Source organism: Xenopus laevis, chromosome 3S, assembly GCF_017654675.1.
Source record: "Xenopus laevis strain J_2021 chromosome 3S, Xenopus_laevis_v10.1, whole genome shotgun sequence".
NCBI lineage: Eukaryota > Metazoa > Chordata > Amphibia > Anura > Pipidae > Xenopus > Xenopus laevis.
Window position 1 is genome coordinate 33271231 of NC_054376.1, and position 21593 is coordinate 33292823.

The following is a 21593-nucleotide window of genomic DNA, read 5'->3' on the forward strand; positions in this document are numbered from 1 at the left end:
AAACCTTGATAAATCTGCCTCTTGGTGTGTTCAGTGCCACTAAAGTGCTCCTCTTCGCATGTCACCTTATCTTAAATTAATCTATGGAAAATGTGTGCCTCAAACATGCAAACATATGCCCAGGAATGCTGGAGAGAGAGAGGCATATGGACCACAGCTGTTTTCCTCCATGTAAAAGTGGGCAAAAACGCCCAGTCTGATAATTGGTTCTATATGGAATACCAGAGTTGGATTATGTAGTATCATTTATGAGAGCAATGTATACAAATATCTAAGTGTATTACTATTTGTTTAGGGAAGAACTACTAATAGCAATACAACACCTACAGTATTTCACTAATTGTTGCTGTACTTGAACTTATACAGATAAGGTGATGTTCAGTTACTCGGCTGCAACAAAAGCCAACTGGCAACAAATACTTATGGTGCCTTTAGGGTGGTCATACATGGTCCAATAAAAGCTGTTGATTGTCCTGCGCGTGAGGCTCTCAGATGGGACTGCCCAATTTTCAGCCAGATGTCAATCGGGTATGTTTAAAAAAAACCCTTGGAGCGAGGACCGCATTGGCTCATTGATCAGCCAGGTATCATGTCAATTTGGGCATATCATGGAAAGATTCATACATTAAGTAACCTTGCAAAATGAGCAGATCTTAAGGTGTATACACGGTCGGACTAGTGGGTGTAGGGCCCATCGGGGCTGCCATGCCAGGGGCCCCCACTCCCCCCTCATACCCCCCTTGAGGTGCTCTACCACCCGCCCACCCCTTCCCTGAGCACACGTAGATTCAACTTTCCAGCAGCCCATTGAAGGAGGTAGATCAGCTGCTTGGAGCACCGGCGGGGATCGGGTCAGGGCTGGTGGGGCCCACTAGGGCCAGGGCCCACCGGGTTTTTCCCCGGTGTCTTGCTGGCCCAGTCTGACCCTGGGTATATAGCCAGCTTAAGAAACATGTCATTGATTATTTCCAAATGACTCTCAATGAAGAGATCATGTTCCCTGAACACACTGAATTAAAGTGAATCAGAGAGTCAGATGTGGCCAGGAACTGGACTAATTATAAGCTGCCATATTTCATTTTGATGGTATCACTTTGAGTTGATAGAACATTTAGTAAAGTGGTAAAGTGTGAACATTTATGGACAAATATTACAATGTCATGCTTTACACTATAGTAACGTACTCGGCATTCTACATTTATGTAGCCATAGCCATAATGGGTGCCATGGTGTTACACTACATAAAATTGCTAAACCTTTACCACACTCTAATGTTACGGTTGTCTAATAACTAACTTTGGATATAAAGATGAGGTGAGTGGGTGTAAGCACAGACACCCCTCATTGCCCAGACTAAGTTCAAAGGGGAAATATATACCAGATGAGTCCCCAAAGATATATACTATCCAGAGCTTAGGCCAAGGGAAGTGGTATATACTGAAGGGATAACTACAGATTGACTACAGTTCCTAGAGTAGCCAAGGTGAGTGACACATACAAATGCAGTAACCACAGATGTTTACTGCAGAGACAGGATGCCAGATGAATGTTGTTATATACATAATCAGTTAAATAAATCTAAGGTTATTTACATTGCAAATAGAAAATACAAAGTCTTTTAGATGCCAATTTTTTCATTAAAAAAGTAACATATTTCTAGATCAAATCTGAGAATTCTGAATAGGCATGTTTCTCCTAAGTGTATATTACTGTTTGATATAATGAGAGATAAGTCACCTAGGATTTTCGCAGTTGCTCTTCATTACCAAGTGTCAGCCTTAATTCTCTGTTTTGTAAATGGCACATCTGGATATCCCAAGCCTCACTTGCATGTCTATTGTCATTTTCGTCCAGGATTGTGTTACTTCAATATTGGATTAACAATTTCATTCACTTATTGTGTGAATAATTATCCTGACAATTTAGTGGCTTCAAAGACTGTCTTCAGCTACTATCTGAGACAAAGCTCCCCTGCTAGTATGTTGGATAATGTAAGCGTCAGGTAGAGAATAGATGCAGTAATATTGCATCTTATGACTAAGACAAATAGGAGTTCTGACAAAATTGCAAAGTTGTACAATAACATCCATGTGAAAGCAAGATGGAACTCCAGCAGAATTGAACATTAGACCTCAATTCATCATTTTCAGTACAATGTCTACACATTGTGCATAGTTCTGGTGACACACCAACAGTGCCTTCTTATGAGAAGCTACACAGAACAATATAGGTCTAAGTGTAGGTTTACTTACTTTTTCAATTTATACCTCCAAGATATAAGGTGGGTCATTTGAGAAGGCTACCTTCTTTTCCTAAATCCTTTCCAGGAAATGAACTGAATCTTTGTTGTCACGAGATTTTAGAATGGTCTATAACAAAGGTAGTGGCGATTCCAAGGTTTTTGAGGTGCAATGATTATTGTGGTTGTTCAGGCTCAGAGCAAAGGTACAGTATAGTATACACCCATGACTCCTTAGATATTTCTTGTCTAGCTTGTGAGAGGGGTTTAGTGTGATTATGTTTTACAGTTACCAACTCTAATGCTACTGTTAATGTTAACCAAGTGAGAAGTGTAAGGGGTAGATATAATGTGACAAATATATTTTATTTGAATACTTGATATTATTATTCTAGTTACTAGACAGTGCTGCTTGGTGACATTCCCTTTGAGGAGGTTCTTCTAGTTACCACTGTGGAGGGTATTTCTTTACATCAGTGGTTTGCAGGCAACATGTTGCTCACAAACCCATTGAATGTTGCTCCCAGTTACTTCAAATCAGATGCTTATTTTTGAATTCCTGGGTTCAAGGCAAGCTTTAGTTGCATAAAAAACAGGTTTACCGCAAAACAGAGCCTCCTATAGGCTGTCAGTCCACATAGGGGCCACCAATCGCGAATCACAGACCCTAATTGGCATCTCCAGGAACTTTATGTTGCTCTTCATTTACATTAAACTTCATTTACATTTGAATGTTTCTGGTAAAAAAAATTGGGGACCCCTGCACCACTTAGTCTATATAAGGGGGAGAGTGGTAGGTTGTTTCTTCTTTGGACGTTGTAAAGAAGATAAAAAGTTGAGGTCTGTTATCACAGAGGTTCCAAGGTGACCCTCGATATTCGACCCTCGAAGTAAAATCCTACGACTTCAAATATCGAACTCGAAGGATTTACCGCAAATACTTAGATCGAAGGAAAAATAGTTCGATTGAACGATTAAATCCTTCAAACCGAACAATTCAAAGGATTTTAATCCATCGATCGAGGGATTTTCCTTTGATCAAAAAATCTTAGAAACCTTATGGGGAAGGTCCCCATTGGCTAACATTGATGCTCGGCAGGTTTAAAGTGGCGAAGTAGGTGGTCAAAGTTTTTTTAAAGAGACAGTATTTTGACTATCGAATAGTCGAATAGTCGAATGATTTTTAGTTTGAATTGTTCAATTCGAAGTCGTAGTTGAAGTAGCCTATTCGATGGTCAAAGTACCCCCCAAAAAATGTCGAAATTCGAAGTTTTTTTCATTTGAATCCTTCACTTGCGCTTAGTAAATGTGCCCCTAGGTGTTGTGAGATATGAGTAGGAGTAGTTGAGGCTGGGGGGGATATATTGTAGATGACCGGTAGATGATTCTTTAGGTTTTAAAACTACCTCTTCAAGAGACACCATGGGGTTAACCAGCCAGAGGTGGGCTGGACATCCAAGGGGGGTTTAATAGAGGTGAGCAGCAGGTGAAAGTGAGTGGAAGTTTTTCACAAGTGGTAACTCACTGCTGAGTTGAACAGAAAATTCTGTCTCTCTAAAAGACTGGAGAGTTCATCCCCTAAAGACTGGATGTTATATTTTTGGCAAGTAAGTTATTCTTATTTTGGACTAATATACTGCTGAAGTGAAGCTGTTTTGTTTTCTGTACCACTGCTTACTGCTGAAAGTTTAACTTGAGTTAAGAAAAATAAACAGACTGTTTAGATTCAATCTGGAGTGGCCTGCATGTCTGGTGATAGTAGTTTCGCTAGTGTTACTTCGCAACCTTACGCCAGGCGAATTTTCGCTAGCGACGTAACTACGCAAATTCACTAACTTGCGCAGTGTACTGAACGCTACCTTTTACGCTAGACTTCCTTCGCCACCTCAGACCTGGCGAAGCGCAATAAAGTAGATAGGGATTGTTTAAAAAAAGTAAATGTTTTTTCTAAGTCCCAAAAAAACGCTGGCGTGTTTTCTACATGATGGCTGATAGGCTGAAAAAGATCGAAAATTTTTTGGGGCTCCCCTTCCTCCCCCCTACATTTCCTGACTCATGGCAACTTACCTAAACAGTGGGCACATGTGTAGGGCAAAATAAAATTTTTATTTGCTGATTTGAAGGTTTTCTAGGCATTTGTAGTGCAGATACGTGTTCCTCCATTGAAATTTGAATTTCTGTCCGTATGCAAATTAGCCTTCGCTAGCGTAACTTCGCTTTATATAGCGAATCAACGCTGGCGCAACTTCGCAACCTTAGGCTACCCCTGTGCGCAACTTCGGATTTTAGTGGATTTGCGGAGCCCTGGCAAAACTACGCCTGGCGAAGTGCGGCGAAGTTGCGCCTGGTGCAACTTCGCATCTTAGTGAATTTGCCCCCAAGTGTATAGGGGGCTAGAACTTACACAACCTCTATGCTGATCCAGAAACATGGATGTAGAGCCATCTGATCTAAAGTAATAGTAAGAAATAGTAAATTAATCCAAATGTAGGCAGCAGGAGAGAACCAAGTGCCCCTTTTGCTACAAATATTATCACCTGCTATATACCATGTTACAAGCTTGCTAATATTTATTGAAAATAAAGAATATAATTGTGCTTTATTTGAAGTTTTGCATTTGAGTTTGGCCAACATCTCTCCCAAAACTTCCTAGAATATAAAATTTGCTGCGTTATTTTCTTTGTAGACCAAGGATGGAATAGCCTTTTAAATGAACACCTATTGTTATTGCTACTTTTAATGACTCCTCTTTCTATTGAATGTTGGGGGCAAATCCCCCTGTATTTTTCCCCATGATTCCATTGCATTTGTGGTCCCATGGGGAGTTGCGGACACCATAGTTGGACCCAATAGGTCAAAATGCAGCTAACAATTTCAAAGCCAGGACTGTGTCACCTCTGATGAATGGCATCATTTCCGTGGGATTCAATCTGCTGTGCCTATTGTAGCAAACGGCTGTGAAAACCTTGGAATTGCCACTACCTTCATGGTGTCGGTAGCTCCAATGCACCACACAGTGAATGTGCAAGGAATGTGCATTTTCTGTTTGCACATTTTCTTCAATTTTAGTGCGACCAAGGCTGAGTTTGTAAATGAGTCCTTTAATAACTGCACGATGCATTCTGCTGCTTCTATAGGTTTGGTGATTCTGGGAAGTGTAGTACAATAACCATAAGAAAGGTGCTGGTTGAATTATAAATAATGGTACACCACTCATGGTTTTACCCACTAAGGATTAGGGATGTAGCGAACTGCCGATTTTTTAGCGGGTGTTCGAAGTTCGCGAACTGTTCGCGAACGTTCGCATTTTTTGCCGGTGTTCGCGAACGGCGTTCGCGAACACCGGCAAAAAATGCGAACGTTCGCGAACAGTTCGCGAACTTCGAACACCCGCTAAAATCGTTCGATTCGAACGATCGAAGGATTTTAATCGTTCGATCGTACGATTTTCATTCGAATCGAACGATCGAAGCATTCAATCGAATGCTTTTCATTCGATCGAATGCTTACAATCGTTCGAACGAATGGAAATCGTTCGATTTTTTGCGGTCGAAGGAATTCGAATGGTCGAATGGTCGAACGATTTGTATTCGAATCGAACGCGAACTCAAAATGCGAACGTCGCGCGACGTTCGCGAACATTCGGCGGACGCGAACGGTCGAAGTTCTCCGGCGAACAGTTCGCTACATCCCTACTAAGGATAATCCTTTGCTTTCACACCCTTATCTTAAACTAATATCAAATTAATAGGGGCAGTTTTATCAAAGGTTGAATTTTGAAGTTATGTGAATGTTTTTGAACTCTAATAAATTTGAATGTGCTCACAACTCAAATGAGAGGTTATTTATAAACATACTTGAACGTCTAATATTCGATTGAATCCGAACGACCCGAAATTCGAATTGAGTTTTCCTCAAAAAAAAGCTCAAATGGCAGGAATGCAATTAACAATTCCCAAACAAATGGTTCATTGGCCCTTGACTTGTAAATGAGCTCGGCAGGTTTTAGGTGGCTAATATTCTAATTATAACTGTTTCCAGGGTCTAGGTGTGATAAATCTCACATTCAAATTCGAGTTGGTGATTTAAAATTCGAATATGTGAGTTTTGACCATAAAAAAAAAAAGTGAAAATTTGAATTTACAATTCAAACCTTAATAAATCTGCCCCTAAGTTATTCAGTGCATTTGCAGTTTATAAGAGAATCTGCAGATATAGTATATCATATGCAAATGATCAGACAATGGCGCATAGCTGGTGATTGAAGGATAGAGACTCCCACAACGGCCCTTTGGCTAGCAGTCCTGTTTGGACTTCACTTCTGTTACCTTTTCTTTTTTTTTTCCAACGCTCATCACACTCAGAAAACATAAACCCCTTCATAATAGCCTTTTATATAAATTTCACGTGCTCGTTAGGCTAAAAAAAGGAAATATGGCAAGATGGGGAAAAGTCTACAAAAGGAATGATCTCGGCAGGGGACCCACTTAGTAAGTAAATGTTAGACGGAGCTGTAATCAGCCTGCAGAATTGGCCGCTGATCACTGTTCTGCTTTAAAAGCAGGAGAATAGCCTGTTCTGCATGTCACTGTTGGGCACTTAAATGCCAGTTATGTCTCTTTTAAGACAGGATTAAACAGGGCAGGCAGCCTCTTCTCTAAACACCTCTTCCATCTGAAATTAAAAGGTTGGGTGGGAGGGAAAATCAGGTTTCTTTCTTTTGAAAAAGTGAAGTATTTGAGGTGCTTTGCCTCCAAGGATCAAAGTGTAGGTACTGACTGAGCATTTTGTATTAGGTTTAATGCATGAAATTATGTATTTCACATTATTCTTTAATCATACATGTGTAAGATTTGACTACATAATATTCCCATGGTAACCAAATACATTACAGAGATTACAATAAGCCATTATGGACTTTTTTTTTGTAAGAGGATCTTGTATAAAAGTTCCGTGGAATTGACTTCATATACTTGCATTGTTATTAAATATAATGTTATATGTAATATATGTTATATATTATTATTAATTCAGCTTTTCCTCATACAGACCAGTTTGTGATATATATAACGTTGATACCCCGTTGAGCTAATTTATGATTCCTAGGCATGGTGTGGGTCCATTTTTGCACCTTGCCACTATGTTTGCACTCAAAGGCACATCTCTTATTGCTCACAATATGTAGATGAAAGAATAATAATGCTATAAAGTTCTATTAGCACTTGGCAAACAGCATAATGTGTAGAGTGAGCATCTGGAGGAACAATTAGCCCTGTAGGCAGGTGGTAAGGATAGGGCCCAGTGATATAACCAGCCGGGCTTCGTCCTCAGGAATCTCTTACCACTGCCCTCCTGACACACAAGTCAAATAATTCACTGTGCCCTAGCGCTCACGATTTGCCTTATCTGGCTCTGGCAGGACTGGTGCAATCGTAGAAAGTTGTACAATAGATAAGCAGAAGTTAAATGCCATTCATGGCTTGCAATACACCTATAGACGTGTCTCTATAATACTACTTCATCTGCTGTTGTTTTTGATGCAGATATGATCCTTAAATGTACTGTATATCAAGTTTTAAAGGAGACCAGCAAAGAACAAAACATTTTCATAACCCAGTAGGTTTACTGCTCCTTGTGGCACTATGCAGCTCATGTACAATATGCAAAATTGTGTTTCCCCCTGCTTCTCTGGTATACACAGAGCACTGTATCATCTGGCACAGTAATGGCGGAACTCTATGGTCTGTGCTGTAAATCTACAAATCCCTTCTAGGCAGGGGGGATTATCTGCCCCTTGCCACCTTAGGTGACTCCTGCAGTGCAGCCTCCCTCTGCTCCGCAGCACTTACTGTTCTTGTGAAGGAGCGGGTCCAGGGTGGCCACATTGCTAGTGCCCCCTGGTAATTTGGGGCTACTTTTGCCTGGCAGCAGTGTCTCTGTTTCTAGGGTATTGGAAAATATCAGTCTTTAGCTCCTACACCATCACATGCTGCTTTTAAACATAAACAATTTTCTAAATGCAGATCACCGAGGCTAAGATGTTAGGTAGGTGTCTATTATATATGGCCTTCATAGTTGTGCTGGCTGACCCTAATGCCAGCATGGGATCAATGAGAAACAAAGACTAAGGAATTTTATAGGAATAGACCTAAGCTGAATAGCTGCAAAGCACCCTACCTTTGTTAACATCTCTTACAAAATGAAAACCCAGCTCCCTTTCTAGTTTACTGAATGCTTGAATGATTCATGATTGGCGTCTGAACATTCAGTCATTTGTGCACAATAGACTCATATTCTTTTAGGTAACCAGTTAATTGCGTATTTTAGGTATTATAAATAGATTATTATAAATATTAATATCAATTTTTATTATTTAATATGCATTTTTATTAATTCTAAATTCTTATATGCACTCCCCAACAGTGTTCTCTCTTAAAGGAGAACTAAAAGCTAGTAGGCCAGAAATGCACATAATGTTTTGGGCTTCATTGCTAGTCCAAGGTGACCATGGTCCTTTAGCAGTGAAGATCTTAGCCTCTGATGATGCCTCCATCCTCCTTCTCTGAGTTGCTCTCAGCTCCCCAAGTCTAGGGACCAATTGTCAATATATACTATAAATACCTACTATAAAATCCACAATAAAATTTAGACTCACATTACATGGTAGCTCGGAAACCAGTGCATTGTGAATCTGATGACCCCTCAGCTTAGCATCTTGGCAGCAACCCAGAGCACACTGAGCGTCACAGAATCTCAACAGATGGCTTTACTAGATCCAAGATGGCAAGCTCCTGTAAACAATTTTGAAGGCATTGTTCACCGCTTCTATGGGGCTGCCAAACATTTTTGTTGGTACATTAGGTTTAAATGTAAAATGCAGCTTCACTTATTGGCGTTGGTTCTCCTTTAACATAAATGCAATTGGTAACACATCTAAAAGGATAATTTGTCTAACACACTGTATACAATGGTCCCATATGCTTTACTAAAAATGTGGATGGGATTTATAGACTTAATCATGGTTATTTCAAATTGAATTCAGACAAGTGTCCTTCTCAATGTCTTGAACTCTTAGCATGGGCGACTGTTAATAAAATGCTGTACCAAGCACAATAAAAGAATATAAATTATAGAAGTAATTCTGGCTCACAGATCTGAACACTCTATGGGACCTTTGATGGAAGGCAGGAGGCTGAAATGGTTCTCTTTAACCTAACAAAATAAATGTGATTTTGTTATAAAGCTTGAACACAACCTGCAGGCTCCTGTGTCTATGTATTTCCTTGGGGAACTTGTCCAATTTCGATCTGAATTCCTTTTCCAATCTTATAGTCACTACCTCCCCAGGAAACAAATCCAGCATTCTGATTACCTTTCAAGTGAAAAATGTCATTTCATGCAGTCAATTTGAACCTCTCCTTATTCTACATTATGCCTTTGTGTAAATGTTCTGGTGGTTCTTGGAAGTTACAGAAGACTATGTTTCCTGGTGTGTCTTATCAAACATTTTATTGCATTGCCACAATTGCTATACACAATATGTATAATTTATCAGTGTCCACCCCCCATAAGGTTTATACACAGTGCTGCACAAGGATGTCGACATGCTCTTGAAGATTTAACTCACTGCATATATCATATCCCCTTGTGTCCAAGCTATCTGTAGTGATAGTAGACATAGGAACTGTATGTGAGCAGAAGATCGCTGGTGTGATTTAAGATGTAGGTGTCACGTAAAGGCAATGAATTCAATCTTGATATACTTGTAATACACTTGTAATAAAAACACATGTCTCTATATCAAATTTTGCAAAACCAGGAGGTGTAGAGATTACAATTGCACTCATGCCTAGAGCCATGAGGAGTTCCTGTAAGGGCAAAGAATTTGCTTTAAAATATTAGTGTTAGAGGATATACTGTAAGTAGAAAGAGGGAGACGTGTTGCAGAAAATCTATAATCTATAAAATTGAGTTATGTGGAAAAATATCATTGCCTTTTAGTTAACCTGTGCTCAGATAAACATGACCTTTAATCACTTAGGGGCAGATTTATCAAGGGTCGAAGTGAATTCGAGGGAATTTCTCGAAGTAAAAAAATTCGAAATTCAAAGTAATTTTTTGGATACTTCGACCATTGAATAGGATACTTCAACTTCGAATTTACGTTGAATTCGATTCAAAGTAAAAATATTCGACATCGAATACTGTCTCTTTAAAAAAACTTTGACTTCAATACTTTGCCAAATTAAACCTGCCAAAGCGCTATGTTAGCCTATGGGGACCTTCTAGAGGAGTTTTCACATCGAAGTAAAATTGTTAGATCGTATGCTAAAATCTAATTTAATCGTTCGATCGAATGATTTTACTTAGATCGTTACATGGCCAAATTCGGTGAAAAATCCTTCAACTTCAATATTCGAAGTCGAAGTATATTAATTTGATGGCCGAATTTCTAAGTATTTTTTACTTCGAAATTCGACCATTGATAAATCTGCCCCTTAGTTTCAGCAAGTTTTTACAGTAATATTAGTAATATTGTGGAGGGGTTTACAGAGTCGAGAACTGGGTAGAAAGTTGAAAAGAGCAAAGTTATGAATTCCAGTAATACTCTAAACGGAATTAGGTTGTGAGGCTATTGTGTCTGCTGAATGTACAGTACAAGTACTTTCTCATTTACAAAGCATAGACTGAGGAGATGACACTTTATAGTTGTAAGGAGCGCTCGCCGGCGCGTCCTTCCATGGCGGGGTCCTGTCCAAGATTTTAGCCATTGTCCGATCATAGGTTCAACTCTGTTGTGTTCCTGGGTGTGATTTATTGGTATTGAACTCCTAATCTTGACTAAGAACCTTTGCTGCCTGAATTCACCTTTTGCCTGGATTGACTACTCTTCTTCTTGACCCCTTTTGTACCAAGCCTACAGCTTCCTCCTGGGTCTGCTACTCCAAACTGAGTCTTCGTGCCCTGACAATAGTTCCTTGATAAGCATGTTATGCGGTTATCAAATATTTTTGAAAGCGAGATTGAAATAAGAAAATATATGGCATGGGTAGGCTTGTCTGCAACCTAACTACAGTATATGGGCTGCTTGGAGGAATGTGTAGGAGGCAGGGGCATAACCAAATATTCCAGCATCAGAATCAATGTACTTTACTCTTGAGTCCTGACTTCTGTTTTAGGTGCTACAAAGTTGAGACAAAAATATGTATTTGTGGCCCTCATCCACTAGTTTTTAAACCACAGCCAGGGCCGCATACTGATCAGATTCTCAATTCATTTTCACCCTTACTGGGGCTCATCAAGACAGGCTTTTCCAATTGACACATGCAGATCCAGGGGAGTGGATCCACTAAGAAAGTATTTTGGTTGAGGATGATGTTCCTCTTTTTTATTAAAAAAAATTTAAGAGCTCAAAGTTGCAATGGCATTAGTTTGAATGGAAACCAGTCCAATTAGCAAAAATTGCTTTACCATTATAGTCTTTGGGAAACTTGCTCAATATGAGCTTCCAAGAAAATTCAAAAGAAATGTGATAAACACGTTACAATTTCTTACATGCAAATTGTGTCAGACTTTTAGAGAAAAAAAATGAAGCATTTTGGTAAATCTGCTCTTAAGTTTTTTTAATGTAGTCCAGTTGAGCTTGTCCTACATGTCCGGTTGATGTGATCATCCACCTTATGTTCTGTTTCTCACATGTTTTTGGTATTCATTGGTTATCAACTCATGAGAAATATTATTGATAATTTTTGACTAGTGATGGGCAAATTTCTTCGCCAGATGCGAATTCGCAGCGAATTTCTGCATTTCACCGCAAAATTGGCACGATTATATATATTTGATGCTGGCGACAATTCCGACGCTGATGACAATTCTAAGCACCCATTGATTTTAATGTGCGTCAGAATTGTCACCAGTGTCGGAACTTTCGCCGGCGTCAAAATTCGCGCAATTTTTTTGTCGTTTTGCGAATTTCGCTGGAAATTTGAAAAATTTTCGGCGAAGTGAAATGGGAGAAATTCGCCCCCTCACTATTTTTGACTGTTACATACATGGACAGATATGAATAGGTACCCAAACTGAAGCCAGACAAACAGTGCATGCAAAGTGCATAGGAGCATGACATACTGTATAGTTGATGCATTGAAAGTCATCCAGGTGAGCAAACAGCAACTCTTCTTTTTCTACACTACATTGCAGGCCTTATCAGAAAAAAACCCTTGCTCTTCTCGGTAATTGAAAATGGGAGAAAACAGTCAACTGACAATTTCTTAGATTGGAGGCATGTCAGAGTAAACCACATTATCATTTCAGGAAATCTGTTTCCTTGGTTTTAGGCTCGGGATAAGTGAATATGTTTAATAGATAATAGATATAAAACCATACACTGCCTTTATTTAACTTACACTTGCATCAAACCCTTACCAGTTTGTTGGTCCCATACCTGCTGGTCACTTTGCTTTTGGTAGGTGCTCATGTTATCATTTTTCCTGATCTGATACTGGTATTTTCCCTTGCTTGTCTGAATTTCTCTGAACTTTGGTCTGTGTTAACTTCCCCAGGCATACTGAACATTGGACTTTTCCATGCCTTACCACAAAGTCTAATAGCCCATTTAACCTGTGTCTTCTAATGATTTCCATCTGCCTTGCCTTCTTTGCCTTGTTAACCATGCTAATGTTTCAATAAAGTGTTCCTGTTTGCCAAGTATGTGTCCTGCCTGTTTCCTAGTCCATAGTGGCCCCTAAGACTCCATTGTGGGCCCCCTAGTTTTAAATGTTCAAACCATAGGTTCACCCCCCCAAAAAAAAATGTCCAGCTGATTTGTACAATTAAAACTAATTCTCCATCAGTCTTGCTGTAATAGTATGCCATACAGTCTAAGGGATCTAAAAGAGAAACTCAATGATCAAGAGGCCTTTTGTGGAAAGGGTTCTGATAATGCTGGAAGCTACAATTTGTGGAGGTCCCATGGCAAGTAAGCAGTTTGCTCAGAGAGGTCAGGAGGATGTGGGATAACTCCTGTTATACACACACACCTGCAGAAGTGCAGCTAGAATATCCCCAGCGAGTTCCCTCTCATTGGACTGCCTAGAACCTGCAGATGAAAGGCAGTAAATCAGACATATAAAAAAGTTGGATGAAATATTCATAAACTAAACACTAGTGGCAGTTCAAATAGCAAAGGGCAGTATTTTGTCAGCAAGAAGAGTACTAACTGTTCCTTTAACATGGTCCACATCAGCCCACCCTCAATTGTTTGGCCAGAGGTTAGAAGCTAGTGGAGACCATTATATGCTCTAAATTTCCCCGTGTCTATCAAAGGATACCTAGCAAAAGCAAGTCCAGGGCCTTTTAACTGGTCAACTCCAGAATGTGGGTTAGACATAGGATTGTGACAACGGTGTCTACAGCAGCTGGTCAAGTTAAGTTAGACTGAACGCTGACGATTTATTTCTGTGTTTCATGGACTGGAATGTCTGGTGACTATTTTTTGGGGCAGTTGATAATCACTTCTTTGGCTCACTGGCTGAGCAGTGATAGAAGCAATTGCATTGTGTACCATGGGTCTAAGGAAGCCCGTGGGATCTAAACTTACGCCATCAACCCCATCATTTATTCAACCTAAATATCCTTGGTTCATATTGGGTCTGCAGGAGAAGACCTCATCAGTGATGGGCGAATTTCTCCTGTTTCGCCGAAAATTTTTTGGTACCACTTCTTGGACTCTTTGTACACCTCTACAAGCTTATGGTTCCAATGGGGATAACTTATAAAGCTCAAAATGTTGCTGGCCCATGAACACTATAACAATGCAAAAGTATAGTTTTAGTTCATTATTTATTGACTTCGATACAAAGATATTTAGGTCTTGTTTAATATGCTTGGCAAAAAAAAAGGAAACACACACACACATACTACCCATATACAGATCTATTTTTCTTTTTTTTTTAATGAAAGACAAGGAGGTGGAAAAATGCCTTTCACCATCTGGTATTTAATGTGTTTAAAAAAACATCAAAATGCTCATAAACTGCCTGGATTGTTTTATATTTTAGGACTTTCTTGATTTTATAAATGGTTTAGAAGATATTGGAAACAATATCAGTGAGTTTATTCTGTTATTATGGTTGTTACACGTACAAGACAGTGTAAGATAATAAAATATTGGGTGCCAGAAGGTTCGGCAATAAACAGGGGCTTTATGAAAGTACAAATACAGTTCATTGAACAGCCCTTTAGGACAGAAATCTGTACCCTCCAATAATATTAAGTGTGACCCTTGTTGTACAGCTGTATTGATCTTCTGGGGCAACCTGCCTCTGAGATGTGTGACAGAAATCTTCCACCATCAGTTCTTTTTTTAGCTGTGACCAAAGAAAGGCGTAAAATCTTCACCTTCTGGCTACCATTTCTCAATGTAATTTGTGTGCTGTTAGGACTGAAGTGTATCTATCCCTTTGTTCTCATTGAGACAGGTAACAAAGACCTGATAGATCAGTGCCCAATTACTCCATGACAGTACGCCCTAAAGGGACAAGTTTCTCCATTTCCGATATATACTGTATATACAGGCTACAAATGTGGCTGTGATGGACTGAGCAGATTTAATTTGCTTTGGCAACAACAACATTTATAAGGGTCACTCTCTGAACAGCAGGATTTGGTTCCACAGCACACCCTCTGCAGATATCCCATCTGTTGCTTAAAGAAAGTGAATCTAATTAAAATATTTTGGCATAATGCAGATAATCCACTCTACAGCTGTATGAAGAATTCATTTGCTTCAAATATATATTCACTAATGATGGGCGAATCTGCTGCGTGTTGCTTTGCCGAATAATTTGCAAATTTCAGGAGAAATTCACGAAATGGTGGAAAATTTGCGAAACTGGTTTGCCTTGTGCTTCAATTTTGTCACGCATCAATTTTTTTTGTCGCACGTTGTTTGGCACAAATTTTTGCCGCGATTTCGCAAGCAAATTTGCCTGTTGCGAAAACTGCCAAATTCACAGTGAATTCAACAATGGCAAAATTTTTCGCCCATCACTAATATTCACATTAAAATTTGCAACAGGAGAATTTTCCAGTTCAGTGGCTCTTTACGTAGACTTTGGAGCAGGATTTTTCAAGTATTTAATTAGCTTTGGGCACCATACAATATTGTAGAGCTTTCCAAACGGCTCCTTAATTCTCCAAAGGACCACTTATTAATTCATTTGGATAATGCAATAAGGGTAATTTACAAATGCTGCAAAATGCAATTTTCGAACCATTTGCCATATTTTTTTGCACCCACCACAGTTGCACTTGATGTGGTGCAATGAATGCTTCAATGTACGTGGGTGAATAGGGATACCGATTTGGGTGTTTGCAAAATGGTTTCAAGTTACGGGGATCATCATATCATGTGTTAATAGCGTGTCTTTTGTCTGCTACACCTTTTTGATGTAATGGGGAATCCTGGCAGCCAGGCCCTGTCCAATAGGCACTTGTCCCTGCAAATGTAAAAAAAAACCTTAACGCCCCTTTTCTCTTGTGCAATTTAATCAGCGTTAACTGAATGTGGCATTATGATTTAATTTACTTCATGTATGCTCATAAACATTAATGGGCATTCCATCAAATCTTTGCAAGCAGAAAGGACAGGATCTTTAGTGACAGGTTAGTATAGACAACTTATGAGCAGTCCCATGTCCATAACTTTATTCATTATTGCAGTAGGAGTATTTGCTGTGTCTTATAGGTTCTTACAGAAGTGTTTTTGTTGAGTATATTCAGAATGAATAAGTCAGTGGGACCAAATTTATACTAAGGGAGGTTATTTATCAAAGTCCGAATTTATCTAAATTTGATCTAAAAAAAATTCAGACCAAATATGCACAGGTTTCCCAAATTTTTTTTTTGCGTGGGAAAAACCGTGAAAAATACAAATTTTACAAATTTCTCTGAATTTCCACCCAATTTTCAAGATTTTTTCAGATTTTTCACCCGAAACCTCAGATTTGTTATAAACCTCAGATTTCTTATGCTTTTTGCACGAAACCCAGCACACATCAAAAAATCATTGGGACTTCTCCCATTGACTTATATGCAACCTCGACAGGTCTGAGATGCCGGATTTTCTGATTCTGACTTTTCCATCCTCGGCGTTTAATAATTTTCCAAAAATTTGTGAAAAAAAAAAATCACAATTTTTTCATGTATTTTGCATTTGGCGTTTAGTAAATATCAAAGTCTAAATTTATCTAAATGTTTTCAATAAAAAACTCCAACCAAATTCTCAAAGGTTTTTTGGCATATTTATTAATACTCTTTCCCAAAAATTTTGTTTGAAGGGAAAAATCACGAAAAATACACATTTTATGGGTTTTTTTCAGAATTTTTCATGTTTGTTTTGGATTTTTCACCAGAAACCTCATTTCTTTTTTATTTCAGTAATTTTTATTGTGTTTTTCAGAATATAGTATACATAGTTAGCAAACATCAGTAATATGAAAATGCAGACCATTATACAGATTTAAAATCGAGAATGCTGTCAATTATAGTTACATGGGTTCGTACAGTCATCACGTAATAGGATATATAGGATCTCATCCGTACAAATAGACCTAACATAGTAGCTAACAGAAGATAACCATTTCTGCATGATTAAACATAGTAATAACACATTGTATATTTTTATAACAATTAACAAACTAAATGACAGATCCACCTATGGTCCCAGTGATAGATGGTCCTACAAAGGACACCAGTAAACCGATATAGAAAATTTAAAATTAAATACTAAGCAGTGGCAAGTGATATCCAGGCCCGTACCTGTATTCCAGCCATGGACCCCACATTTTTAGAAATCTGCTATGGGAGTCATTTAAGATACTGGTAATTTTTTCTTGAGTCATGATCCAGTCTATTTTATGTTTAGTGATCTCAATGGACAATACCTTTGTTTTCCATGCTTTCGCAATAGTGCTTTTAGCAGCAGTTGAAATGGCCGTAAAAAGTTGGAATTGTGTCCGAGTGAGTTGGCCAGGTTTTTGCACTAGTAAAGCAGTATTGGGATGCCTAGGAATTGCAACTTGGAACACAGAGTCTGTCATAGTGTAAATTCTAATCCAGAATCGACGCACACTCGGGCATTCCCACCATACATGGAACATAGTGCCCTCGTGTCCACACTGATGAAAACAGCTAGAGTCTGCAGATGGGGCAAATTTAGCTATCCGGGCTTGAACCAGGTACCACCTGAATAAAACCTTGTAATTAGTCTCAAAGAAACATTTTTAGAGGATCGCATGACATTGCTCCAGATTGACTCCCATTCGTCTCTATCTAATTGACAGTTCAAATCTCTATGCCACGATTGTTTGTATGTCATCTGAGCTGGCTCTATATTGTCATAAAAATTTCTATATAGCAAGGAAATTACTTTCTGACTCAGGGGGTTCCGTGAACACCATAGCTCAAAAAACGACTGAGATGCATTCACCCCACCCTCAAAGTTCCATCGAGACCGAGCAAAATGTAACACTTGTTGCAAATGCAAATATTCTGAAGGAGGGACAAGATATTTATCAATAAGATGTTGAAGGGTATATGGACCTGTTCTAGTGAATATCTGTCCCAAATAGTGTATATTTGTGGAAGTCCACCATTGGAAAGCTAAAGGCTGTAACCCTGGGCGAAATAGGGGGTTCCCTAGAAGAGGCATAGCTGGTGTGTAAGCTGATTGTTACTTATGTTTCAAACTGATGAGTCCAAAATTTTCAAGGTGTGAGTCAGACAAACACTCCCCGTTAATGGTCGTTGTTTAGGGGGGCACCATATCAATGCTGCCGGAGAATATGGTAGGGTATATGACCTTTCCAAGGAAACCCAGTGAGAGCAATCATTTATAGAGTGTAAAGCTAAGATTTGGGAGATCTGAGCTGCCTTATAATAATAGTGCCAATTAGGTAGGCCAAGACCTCTTTTGTTTCTAGGGTAAGTTAATACAGAATGGCGTATTCTAGGGTGTTTCTTTGCCCAAACAAATTGTAAGATTTTAGTGTTAATCGGGACAGAAACCTCAGATTTCTTATACTTATGACCCCTTTCCATCCATGGGGTTTAATACATTCCGAAAAATACGTGATTTTTTAAAAGTCTGATTTTATAAAAAAAAAAAATCACAAATGGTGGTTTTTGCATTCGGAGTTTAGTAAATAATCCCCTAAGTGTCTTTCTGCACATTAAGAGGAATGTGCTGTAGGCACATGCAGTACAATGCAGGGAAGGAAGCAAATAATAATAACAATATCGCAAGATTTAGAATACACAGGCAACTCTGCACATTTTTTGTTGCTGGTAGAAAAGAGGTTAAATGACAGAAGCAGAAAGAATTAGCTCCGCTCACTGGAAATGCAGTAAATGTGGCTTAAGCTTGTCATTGGGAGACAGCTGGATGTCAGAGTGGAGTGTGTACTTACACATTATATCAGCACAGGTATATATCAAGATGTCTCTGCAAGCACATGCTTTTCCTACTCTGCCCATCGTCTGCTCATTTACCCATCTGCACAATAAGAGCAATCTAGTTAGGGCAGCAAGAAGTCATGGACATTGCAGCAGCATTTGAAGTACTTCATTACCAGCCAGAAAAGGGAACCGTTTATTATCTTTTATGTTGCTTCATTTAACTTTGAACATAAGAGTCGTAAAAGTAACATACCAGTTTTTGAATTAAAGAGGTTATAAAATATGCAGTTTAGCATAATTGAAAGCAAATATAATTCTAACCAAATTTCCAATATATAATTAATATATATTAATTAATTTTATGTTGCTTCATTTAACTTTGAACATAAGAGTCATAAAAGTTATATATCAGTTTTTGAATTAAAGAGGTTATAAAATATACAGTTTTGCATAATGAAAGCAAATATAATTCTAATTTCCAATGTATATTAATTATGAACACATAATCAAAGATTTATAAGTTACTGTACCATTATTGTTCATGATTGGCAACTGGGAACCTTAATTCCCCATTACCTAACACTGTAATTCGCTCCGGGAGACCGGGTTCCTCTGGCTGCAATTAGGAAACGCATTAACGATGCCATTACGTAGGGCGCCATATTTGAATTTAAAGGCACCTTTTGCTTGAACTGAGTGCCCAAGCTGGTTCTCCGTTTTTTTAACTAAGCCAAGCCTTAATTCTGTTTGGATCTTCTGATATTGACCTCCGCCTTTTGAACTTTTTGCCTGTCCACGACTCCTCTCTGCCTGATCCTTGTACCTTACTCAGAATACCTTGGCCGTGTTTAGGATCTTCGCCTGTTCCGCAGCAGAAGGTCCGGGGGCCCAAAAGGGGGTCTGTGAAAACCGAAATAAGATGAGGCTCTCTGACTGCACCTAAAGGATATTCTGTCAGTACTTGGGCTCCTATACCTACAGATCGTAACAAAAACATTATACCTTACACAATATGTAAATAAAGCAAACACAAGGGATTTTGCTTTGCAAAAAAAGTTTATGAAACCTCAACAATTTTTTGCTTATGTAAATGCACTAGAGTCAATGGGCTGAAGCAATGATACTGCAGTTAAGGTGTTTTTAGCTCTGCAGTAGCTTATAATTTGCACTTCTGCTTTTAAAAAACTCCTCTCTACTTTACTAACAACTGTTATACAAAATTCCCCCATGTTGCCATCTTCCCAACATAGCTTATATTGATTTTTTACACTGGTTTCCATTTTTTAATAGTACAGGTATGGGACCTATAATCCAGTATGCTAGGGACCTGGGGTTTTCCGGATAATGGATCTTTCTGTAACAATAACTTAGCTCAGAAGAAATCGTGCGCTTTGTAGATACTCCACTTCAAACCTTCTCTAACTGCCAATCCAAGATGGCGCTGGTTGCTGTTCATCGTGTGCATTTCACTGCGGAACACACAACTTCGGACCTTCTCACACCAAGTCACGCCAAGTTGCTGGATTGTGGATTTGGAAGTATTATTCACTTATAAATACTTTGAAATGACACAGCACCTCTGCTCTGCGACACATTTTACCTCTCTAGGGCTTTTTCAAGCAGTTTAAGAACAGGAAGTTAGTATTCTCCCCATCTATATACACCCCTGCTCTTTAAGGGCCATACATATATACCTAAATATTCAAAAATTAACTTTATATAAAAAGCTTCTCCAAATGTAGTTGTAAATATAAATGAGAAAAACATTTAAATACATCATAAAAATTGTGCTAAATCAAATTTACTATTTAGCCCTTTTGGGCAAACTGTACATAAATATCCATTCTTGCTCTTTACATTTCAACACCGTATCCCTGTCTCTGCCTCTCTTAATTTTAGGTACTCCATCTATAGCCATAAAACTCAAGTCCATGAGGTGCTACCATGTACAGATATATATATATTGGTATCCTCGATAGGGATAAAAGTTGGAATTAAGGACAGGTTGGAGAAAAAAATATTTTCCCTTTAATGTCACATTATTTTATGTCCTTATAGGCCATGATAGCAGTTGTGGAAGTGATTCTTCTTCTTCTTCTTCTTTTTCTTCTTCTTCTTCTTCTCCAGTGTGTTAGGCAAAAAGACTATAGGCTCAGTTATACTTTCATTATCATCTGGTATTGTGAGTGAGGAAAGGCCACCCTATGTATAAAATCAGCCCAGGCCACTCATTGTGTTTGTTGACAAATAAAGAAAACCCAAGTCTCTTGGAAGAATGCTTTCAAAGAGGCGTTGTAAATGTTTCTCTGGTAATTTGCTTTGGCAAAGTAGCTTTTCAATTCAATTACAGCTTGTGCTGCTTCATTATAATAATTATTTTCTTCTTTTGTTAGGCTCCTTTATATTTTTACAGATTGCTCTGAAAACTCATTCGAAGAAGAAAATATATTTTTTTCCAAACAAAGGAATAAGCTTATTTTGTTCAAGTTATGAATAAGAATGTGATACATCCTAATTCTTGCGCAATGTGGATTGTTAAAGGTTATGCTTTGTTCTAAATGTGAAACTGACATTGATGTGCTGGCATTGGGAGTGGTGCAGTGATCTTCATTCTTTTAACCCTTACTGTACTAGGAAAAAGTCTTCTTGTTCACTTAAATACAATATTCTGTTATGGCACACAGAGCATTGTGGCCACTGCTGCCTTGACATCAAAGTGCTCAATATTTTGGCACTGAGATCCACCAGTACCTGCTCCATCAGGGTGACAGATATAACAATGGGGGACCAGTTTACCATCTCCCTTAGGGGCCCATTAACTTAGCTCGAGTGAAGGAATAGAAAAAAAAAATTCGAATTTCGAATGTTTTTTTTTGGCTACTTCGACCATCGAATT